Genomic DNA, 9243 nt, shown 5'->3' with positions numbered 1-9243 from the left:
TGTGTCTCTACTTACCACCCCCATCCTTGGTTTTTTCTTTGTACTTTGTTTCTATTGTTGCATATGTTATTTCACCTGTATCATAAGTGAAATAACATCAATTAGCAATAATTTAGAAAAAATACTAGCAACATGTGTGACAAAGAGTTGTATTCTTTAAAACTGAAAAATCAATACAAGAAAAATGAGCCCTTTCATTTTTCAAAACAGTCTTTTCAGGTATAAAATCTCATCTGAGTTTAAATCAAAATTTCAATCTCCTTCTGAATTCAAAACTTAACCGCAGTTTAGGCCTTGGTGATGTTCACTTCTATATTACCATGTAGGCAGTCTGTTTGTTTTGCATAGATATATTTAGTAAGTCATTTAAAGGTTAGGTTCCATAATCAGTTTTCTTTTATTCAATGTAAGAATACAACATTTCTATTACGAAATTATTTTTAATATGAAGATAGTTTAATGTTTTATTCTCCATGGTAGTAAATGATATTTATGGAATAAGAGTCTTATATATATTGGATAGACAATTGGAGATTATGGAAATCAAGTTGATATTGCTTTGTTAATCTTTACATGAAGTATGCCCATTCAAACATACAAACAATGTAATGTAGGCGAATTATACTGACACTCTAAAGGTAATTATAGTGTTTAGATTTATGTGATCTCAAAGAACAAAGCAGCTACATTACTAACACATCAGCTGCCCTTTGCGTGAATGGTTTATGTATTAGTCATCTATCTACTTGGGACTCTCTTATGATTCTAATAGTACATTTCCTCACAAAGATAATGTCATGACTTCCTTGGATGGAAACTTCTAGTTGTCTCACAAAATCTATTATCCTTTTCTTTCTTAGGACCCTGTGTTTTAGGTGGGCCTATTGCCAATCAGTTAAAGATTACCTTTAGCAGCTTATCTTGTGGATAGATATGGCATATGATTAAATCTAGGTCAATAATATGCAAGCGGAAGCATAATATGAGACTCGTGGGTAGTGATTAAAGAAAAAGGGCCTGCTCTTACGTCAATCATCTTTTCTGTTGCCTGGAACCCAGACTTAATGATGGGATCTCTAACAGGTTTTTCAGACTATGAAGTAATTATAAACTTGGAAACAACACTGAAAGTGATGAAGCACATGATAGAATTCCCAGTCTTTATGACGCAGTGAAGCCTCTCTACTGGTCCTAGATTTCTTAGCTTCAGATGTTTTTTAAGAAAGAGAAACTTCTATCACATTTAAGCAAATGTTATGTTTGACATTTCTGTTATATGCAGCTGGATCTGATAGAATCCTAAATTTTCTTTCAAGGAAGATTTATAATTTTTAAAATACACATGTGCTCAATATATATCTGATATTGGCAGCATGTCAAAAAGGAGGATATGATCAACTTATTTTAATGTAGTTGATGGTATAAGTATAATGAATACTGAGAACCAACCACTGGATCTAGTAATGTGAAGATCATTGCTTGCTTTGAAAAGAACAGTTTTGAAACGACTGTTGACCAAAAAAAGGAGACATGAAAGGAGTCAAAACACATTTGAAGTAGGTTTAACAGAGAATGGGAAGAAAGGATTTGGAGAAGAGGATCTACACAAGTCATTTAAATAATTTTGTTGCAAAAGTGATAAATAAAAGAGAAAGCAGCAGAGGAAATTGGATTAGAAGGTATGTTAGAAGAAAAAATTAAAGCATTGTTGCATGACTGTAGGTATGATCAAGGAAGAGAAGGAAATATTGCTAAAACAGAGCCTACCAACTGGGAGGGATGTGATATAGAGCCCAGAGGAGCAATTACTTCAAATGGGAACATGGATGACTCATTTATAGGCCCCAGTGGAAAGGCAAAGGTTGTGAGTGGGGATGGTGGTAAGTCAGTAAAAGTAGTGGTGGAAGACTATGCCACTTATGTATTGCTACAGTTTTCAAGAAATACAGGAAGCAAGACCACTGACTAAGAGTGATGATGAGGGAGATTTGGAGATTCGAGAAGCGTCTCTCAAGGGGATGCTTCTCAAACTTAAATACAGCATGCAGAAGAATCTCCTAGTATCTTGATAAAACTCAGATTCGTATTCAGTAGGTCTAGGATGGGGTCTGAGATCTGCATTTCTCAGAATATCTAGGTAATATCAGTAGTGTTGGCCTATGGGCTACACATGGGGTAGGAAAGTTCTATGAGAAATGAGAAAGTTGAGTGAATCAGGAAAGTACTGAGTGCGTAACAGCATTAACCATCTACTGGAGTTCATTGTTTTTAACTAAAAGTGAAACTAATCAGAATATTTGTATGTTTTGTTCCAGTCACATTCAGCCTCATTTATTTAAGCCCAGAGTAGTTGGAAAACAGATTTAATCATAAATTTGGTTTTGTAAACTGAAAATGATGAAGGAAGAGAGACGAGTCAAGGGTGTGTGCACTGGAGAGTTTATAACCAGTAAATTTAAGCTGGGTTAGGAGTGAGAAGTGTTATGGAGTAACTCATGTGTTAAAGATCTAAACCCCAGTGCAATAGAATTTAGAGGTAAGGCCTAAGGGAGATAATTAGAGCTAGATGGGGTCATGTAAGTGGGTCCCTCATGATGAGATTAGTGGCCTTATAAATAAAGGATGAGGGAGACTCCTCCTGTCTTTACCAAAAAAAAAATCTCAATGCACCCAGAAAAGATCTTTGCACTGAGGAAAGATCACATGAGGACACAGCAAGAAGGCAGCTGCCTACAAACCAGGAAGAGAGAGCTGTCACAAAAACCTGAATTGGTTGGCACTCTTGATCTTGGACTTCTCAGCCACCGGGACCATGAGAAAACACATTTCGGTTGTTTAAGCCACTGCACTTTGTCATGGCAGCTTGAGCAGACTAGTAACGAAGGAGATGGAACAACAAGAAGATAAGGGTCAGCAAAAACAGATTTGTGAAAATGGTGATGTTGAAATTTTTGTGATGAAGAGACTAAATAATGAGATTATAGTTGGGGAGGATGCCAGGTACTGATAATGTCAAGGTCTAGGATATGACCATGGGAATGAGTGACTGAATTAGGGTGGAAGACAAGCTTTGGGGAAGAGAAACAGAGGCACCCACATTTTACAAGGACTATTCATGTTCTCATCAAAGACTGAAACAGAGAACAGAATGACAGTGAGTCAGGGGCGAAAGATTATAGTGACTGTTGTAACTGATGATACTTTCAAAGATACAAGTTTCAAAGAGAAGAGGTAATAATGTGGTAGAAATTACAACAGTAGATACCTTTTGTTGAATGCCTTCTAATACAAGTTAAGCACTCTATAGACATTGTGTTTGTTCACCCTCGCCTAAGCGCTAAAAGGCAGGTATATCATCACCATTTACAAATAAAGAATCTGAAGTTCAGAGAGGTTAATTAACTTTCCTAAGGTCACACAACTAGTAAGTGGATGTACTATGGTTTCAGAACCAATCAGTATGAATCTAAGGGCCCCATGATGCATAAGCTGCTTAAAGTTTTTTTTTTCCTTAATAGTTTTTATATATCCAGAAGCAAAAGCAAGAAAACATTTTTTCAACAGTTTCATCTCCTCAAAAATAAACAGAAACTAGAGCCACAGCTAAAAGCCTCTTTCTTTCTTCTTGTTATTCAAACTACTCACTTCACACTACTTCATACACTTCAGTCTGTAACATGATACATAGTAGGTCTTCCAGACTTTAAAATTTAATGTCCCACACCTTTGTGATTTTTGTCATTTCTACTTACTTCCTAAACCCAAATTCTATCTAATTTAGCTTTCTCCTAGGGAGTGATATCTATACTACCACAGTTTAGTGGGGAAATTATATTATTTTTAAATGCAGTGAAATATAAAATTATTAAAGTATACTTATGTACAGAGAAAAATTAAGTTCTATCCCACTGGTAGCAAGCATATTAAATTTGGGGAAATTCAGGGATGGAGGTTATGGCATTGGGCCAGAAGTCAAAAGGCCAGAGTTCTGGACTAGCTCTTCCACTTAGGGAGCTGCGCGTTTGCAAAATATGTAGACTTTCAAAGCCTCTGTTCACTTGTCTCTGGAATGGATTTAGCACAATCCTGGCACATCGCATATTTTTCAATAAATATTAGCAAATATATCAATAATTTTCATGTCACCCACTGGTTACTTATTATCCCTCAAATATTTTGCCTCTTCTTTGTATCTCTGGAAGGAGATGAAATAGCCTCTCAACTATGTTTTCTAAAAGCTGGGTGTGCACTATTTCTGCTATGCTACAAGAAGTAGGTGAAACCAAATAACTCAAAAGAGACAATCCTAAGAAAAATGAGTTAATTTCATAAACCTGAGTTGTAATTCTCAGATGCAGAATATTAAAAAGCCAACACTTTTTGTAAGAGCTTTCAGGACTCCAGGGGAAGCTTGATCTGTCTAATAAACTATAATGATAATAATCAAGTGTACCTCACAGGGGTACTAAGCTTTAATGACTCAATACTCGTGGAACCCTTTGAGCACCTCCAATGTTATGTAAGCATAAATGAATAAGTAGGGACATTACATACCATTGTTATTTCTGCATTAAATTTATCTTGATAATTTCTTGCAATATCTTATAAGGTAGGCACTGTATGAGACTAATACATGAACAAAGATATGAAAGAAATAAAATATCAAATAATATATAGTAGTACTTTCCAATGAAATAATTATACTCTGACATTAGTGAAAGAGAATGGGGTCATTAACTGCACCTCTAAAAAGTCATTCCTCGATTGTAAAGAAAGCAAATGAGAATCTGGAATAGATACTTAAGGTATAAATGTCTATAAAGAGTTTGAAAATACACTTGTTAATCTTCTTTCCTATGGAAGAGACATCTAAGTTTTTAGATGCATTTTTTTCCACACTGAAGAAACTGTAATGATTCTTTCACTGTTTAAGTTATAACTTCATATAAATTTTATGCATTTTTATGTATCTTTCATCCTGCCTTTCCATCCTCTCCTCCATCACTAATATTATCTTTGTGCTATATTACTTTAATATCCTAGTTTAAAAATAAATCCTCACAACCCTACATATGTTTATCATATTTTCCAAAACACATGACTGTAATTGTCATACTGTCCTGAATTTCAATTGAGGTAGCTAAACATAGAATACAATGACCCAAGCAATCTCTTTAACAGACTTTGGTGTAATACCTGGATCTCCATCAATGAAAGAGTCATTTCTGTCAGAAAATATCAACCTTTAAGATGGAAAATCCCCTGAGAGAATTCTGCTGAGGAGACTGCTCTTCTCACCCTTACGTTTGTTCTTCTATCTAGCTGACATCATTTTCCTCAAGACAAAGGGAGTTTGTAAGGGTGAGAGGAGGGGAAAAGTAATTGGTCATCTCTTCATGAGGAAAGTAATTCTGGGTGTAACAATCCTGTACCAAGTTTTGAGCAGATTTCACTTCCTGAGACAGGACAGGGATGTAGGGAGGTGGGAAGACATCAATACTAAATCCACATGCTTCCCATTCTTCCTAGGAGCAGACGAGATTGGCAATAAGCAGCAAAGTCACATGCCTCTAGTACCAAGATCGTATTTTCCATTCACTGAATATTATTCTCAGTATTCTGCTGAGCATTGACCTTTCATATACAGTTAATTGTATTTTATGCATCACACACCCTAAATTTTGTCCCTCCAGTAGCACTATGATCAATAGAACTCTTAGACCTGGACAAGAAGGGGCTGTGCCTCAGCAGGTGCTAAAGCTGCCCTTCACCACATACTCCCCACAGGGCCATGGGCCAAGGACATGTGGCCACTCAGAGCCTGTGCTCCACCTTGTAGACCATGACATGGGTACCTGGGACTCTGGATGGCTGTTCCAAAAGCCCCAAGCTCACTTCCCAGCTCTGCGGGGCTCTTTCCTGAAGTATCTCTTTCTGCTGGTTTGCTGGCAGGGTGTGTCCAGGGCGAACCACAGTGGTGGTCAAGAAACAGCCCTTGGCAGAGATATCCATGGTTCTTTGTTGTGAGGGTGTCCTGAGGGCACTGGAAGTCCCTCAAATGCAGGATGCTGCTGGGGTGGTCAGAAAAAGCAGAAGAGAAGCGGATGGTGGAGTGAAGACAGCTAGAGGTAGGGGACCAGCTTCTACTATCACATTCAGTTGCAGACCAACGGGTCTGAAAATTCTAAATTAGAATCTTGCCTTCCAGCCCAGCCTCAGGCTCCTTCTAAGATGTTTAAAGAAGAGCCTGGACATAGGACTTGAGGTCACTAAGTGCACAGAGGATTCCAGGCACGGACTGGGTGAGGTAAAGACAAACCTCAAAGCCACCAAGAAATTTCTCCTGTTCCTGAGAAAATTTTTACAATCTACCCATCTGATGAAGGGCTAATATCCAGAATCTACAAAGAACTTAAACAAATTTACAAGAAAAAAATCAAACAACCCCATCAAAAAGTGGGCAAAGGATATGAACAGACACTTCTCAAAAGAAGACATGCATACAGCCAACAGACATATGAAAAAATGCTCGTCATCACTGGCCATCAGAGAAATGCAAATCAAAATCACAATGAGATACCATCTCACACTGGTTAGGATGGTGATCATTAAAAAGCCAGGAAACAACAGGTGCTGGAGAGGATGTGGAGAAACAGTAACACTTTTACACTGTTGGTGGGAGGGTAAACCAGTTCAACTATTGTGGAAGACAGTGTGGCAATTCCTCAAGGATCTAGAACTAGAAACACCATTTGACCCAGCCATCCCATTACTGGGTATATACCCACAGAATTATAAATCATGCTGCTATAAAGACACATGTACACGTATGTTTATTGCAGCACTATTCATGATAGCAAAGACTTGGAACCAACCCAAATGTCCATCAATGACAGACTGGATTATGAAAATGTGGCACATAAACACCATGGAATAATACACAGCCATAAAAAAAAGGATGAGTTCATGTCCTTTATAGGGACATGGATGAAGCTGGAAACCATCATTCTGAGCAAACTATCGCAAGGACAGAAAATCAAACACTGCATGGTCTCCCTCATAGGTGGGAATTGAACAATGAGAACACTTGGACACAGGGTGTGGAACATCACACAGTGGGGCCTGTCACAGGGTAGGGGTATGGGGGAGGGAGAGCATTAGGAGATGTACCTAATGTAAATGACGAGTTAATGGGTGCAGCACACCAACATGGCCTATGTATACCTATGTAACAAACCTGCACGTTGTGCACATGTACCCTAGAACTTAAAGCATAATAAAAAACAAATAAAAAAGAAATTTCTCCCCTTCCCTGAATGAGCTGCCTTTCCCCTGCCCCCACCCCCGTGTAGGTCAGAAAATAAATTCAGAAATTATGCTATTCATGTTACTGTTTCTTTACACATATTTTTAAAATTTTGTTCTTATAAAGCTGTATTCATTTGTATAAATGTAGAAACTCTTTTATTTAACAGTTTATCTTTTTTATTCCTTTTTTATATTTAGACAGGCTGGATCTGATTATGTAAGAAGCACTCTTGGCTTTCCTGGGTATAAGATTTGACATAAAGGTGAGAGAAAATTACTGATTCTAATGAGTATAATTTTTATTTTCACACTACCATGCAAAAGGGGAATGAAGGATGGAGTAATATTATGCAGACTATGAAGTTTTCTTGAAATCAAACTTTAAGAAACATATATTAAAGTGCTTCTTTTTCCCAATGTGAGCAAAGCACTGATCTATATATAAAATGGAAAAATGACTAAATTTGTAATCAGAAGTCTGAGTAGATAAGTGGCTATTATGTAGAAACCTATATTAAAGTATATTAAAAATTATTTTAGAACTTCATCTTAGGCAATAGAATGGAAGAATTTTCCAAATAACCCTTCATTTTATATGTGTAAGGAAGTTGAGACCCAGAGCCTCAGCCGAGGCCCCATAATTAATTAGCGTGGCACTAGTTCTAATTTAAGGAGTTTTTGCTGTAGTCTGTCACAAATAATTGATCCATCATTAAGACAAAATACCCAAAAAGCTACTTAATATTACCTATGGCTCACCAATAAAGGACTATATTTCTGTTGAACTAATGTATACATTCCGCAGTCCCACTTCTCTACATTCCTGGTTTGTTATCTAACAATTGCTAATTATTGCTTGCTATTCGATTATTGCTTAATGGCTTACCTGGAATTGACTAAGCCAATATTCTGCAAACCTAGGGAAAACTATGTATAAATGGTTAACTGAATAGTTCTGGCCTTTAGCTGTTAATTTAAGGACTCCTTGGCTAAACAATGAAAGGACCACTGAATAAAACATTTTCATTTGAGGGGAATATTCATCAGAAGTCTTCATTCAACCCTAACATTATGTGTGTTTTAGATCTGTGATCAGGATCACCAATCAAAACACCACTTCTCAGTGTTTGACTAAAACATTAGAGTATAAATGGTCTTGTATATACATGGCAGAAGTCTGATTCGGTTTTTAAAAACGTGAACAATGAAAAAATGGTTAACAGTATAAAAATTACATTAACAATTATATTTTAAAGAAATACAAATTATATTTTGATGTTTCTATTTTGTCTGTGCACCACAACTAAAAATGGATTATGTTACAGAAAAACCTACATTGATTTTGTTTGCATGAGAAAGAAGTTATCTTTTTAAAAATTTGAATGTAACTTACATAAAGTGCTTAAATCTTAAATATATAGCTTGACAACTTTTTGCATGTTGATGTACTCATGTAACCACTTCCCAAATCAAGGTTCAGGACATTCCAGACCCCCTCCTTCAAGATTCCCTTGTGCCCTTATCCAGACAATACTCTCCACCCCACCACACTATTCTGACTTTGGTCACCATATGTATTGGTCCATTCTCATGCTGCTATGAAGAAATACCCAAGACTGGCTAATTTATAAAGAAAAGAGGTTTAATTTGACTCACAGTTCCGCATGGTTGACAGTGCCTCAGGAAACTTACAATTTTGTTGGAAGGCACCTTTCACAGGGTGGCAGGAGGGACAGTGACTGCAAGCTGGGGAAATGTCAGATGCTTACAAAACCATTAGATCTTGTGAGACTCACTATCATGAAAACAGCATGGGGAAACCACCTCCATGATCCAATTACCTCCACCTGGGCCCACCCTTGACATGTGGGGATTTTGGGGATTACAATTCAAGGTGAGATTTGGATGAGGACATGGAGCCAAACCATATCACCA

Source organism: Macaca fascicularis, chromosome 3 (assembly GCF_037993035.2).
Source record: "Macaca fascicularis isolate 582-1 chromosome 3, T2T-MFA8v1.1".
NCBI lineage: Eukaryota > Metazoa > Chordata > Mammalia > Primates > Cercopithecidae > Macaca > Macaca fascicularis.
The sequence above is the reverse complement of the archived record's forward strand: the minus strand, read 5'-3'. Positions refer to the sequence as shown.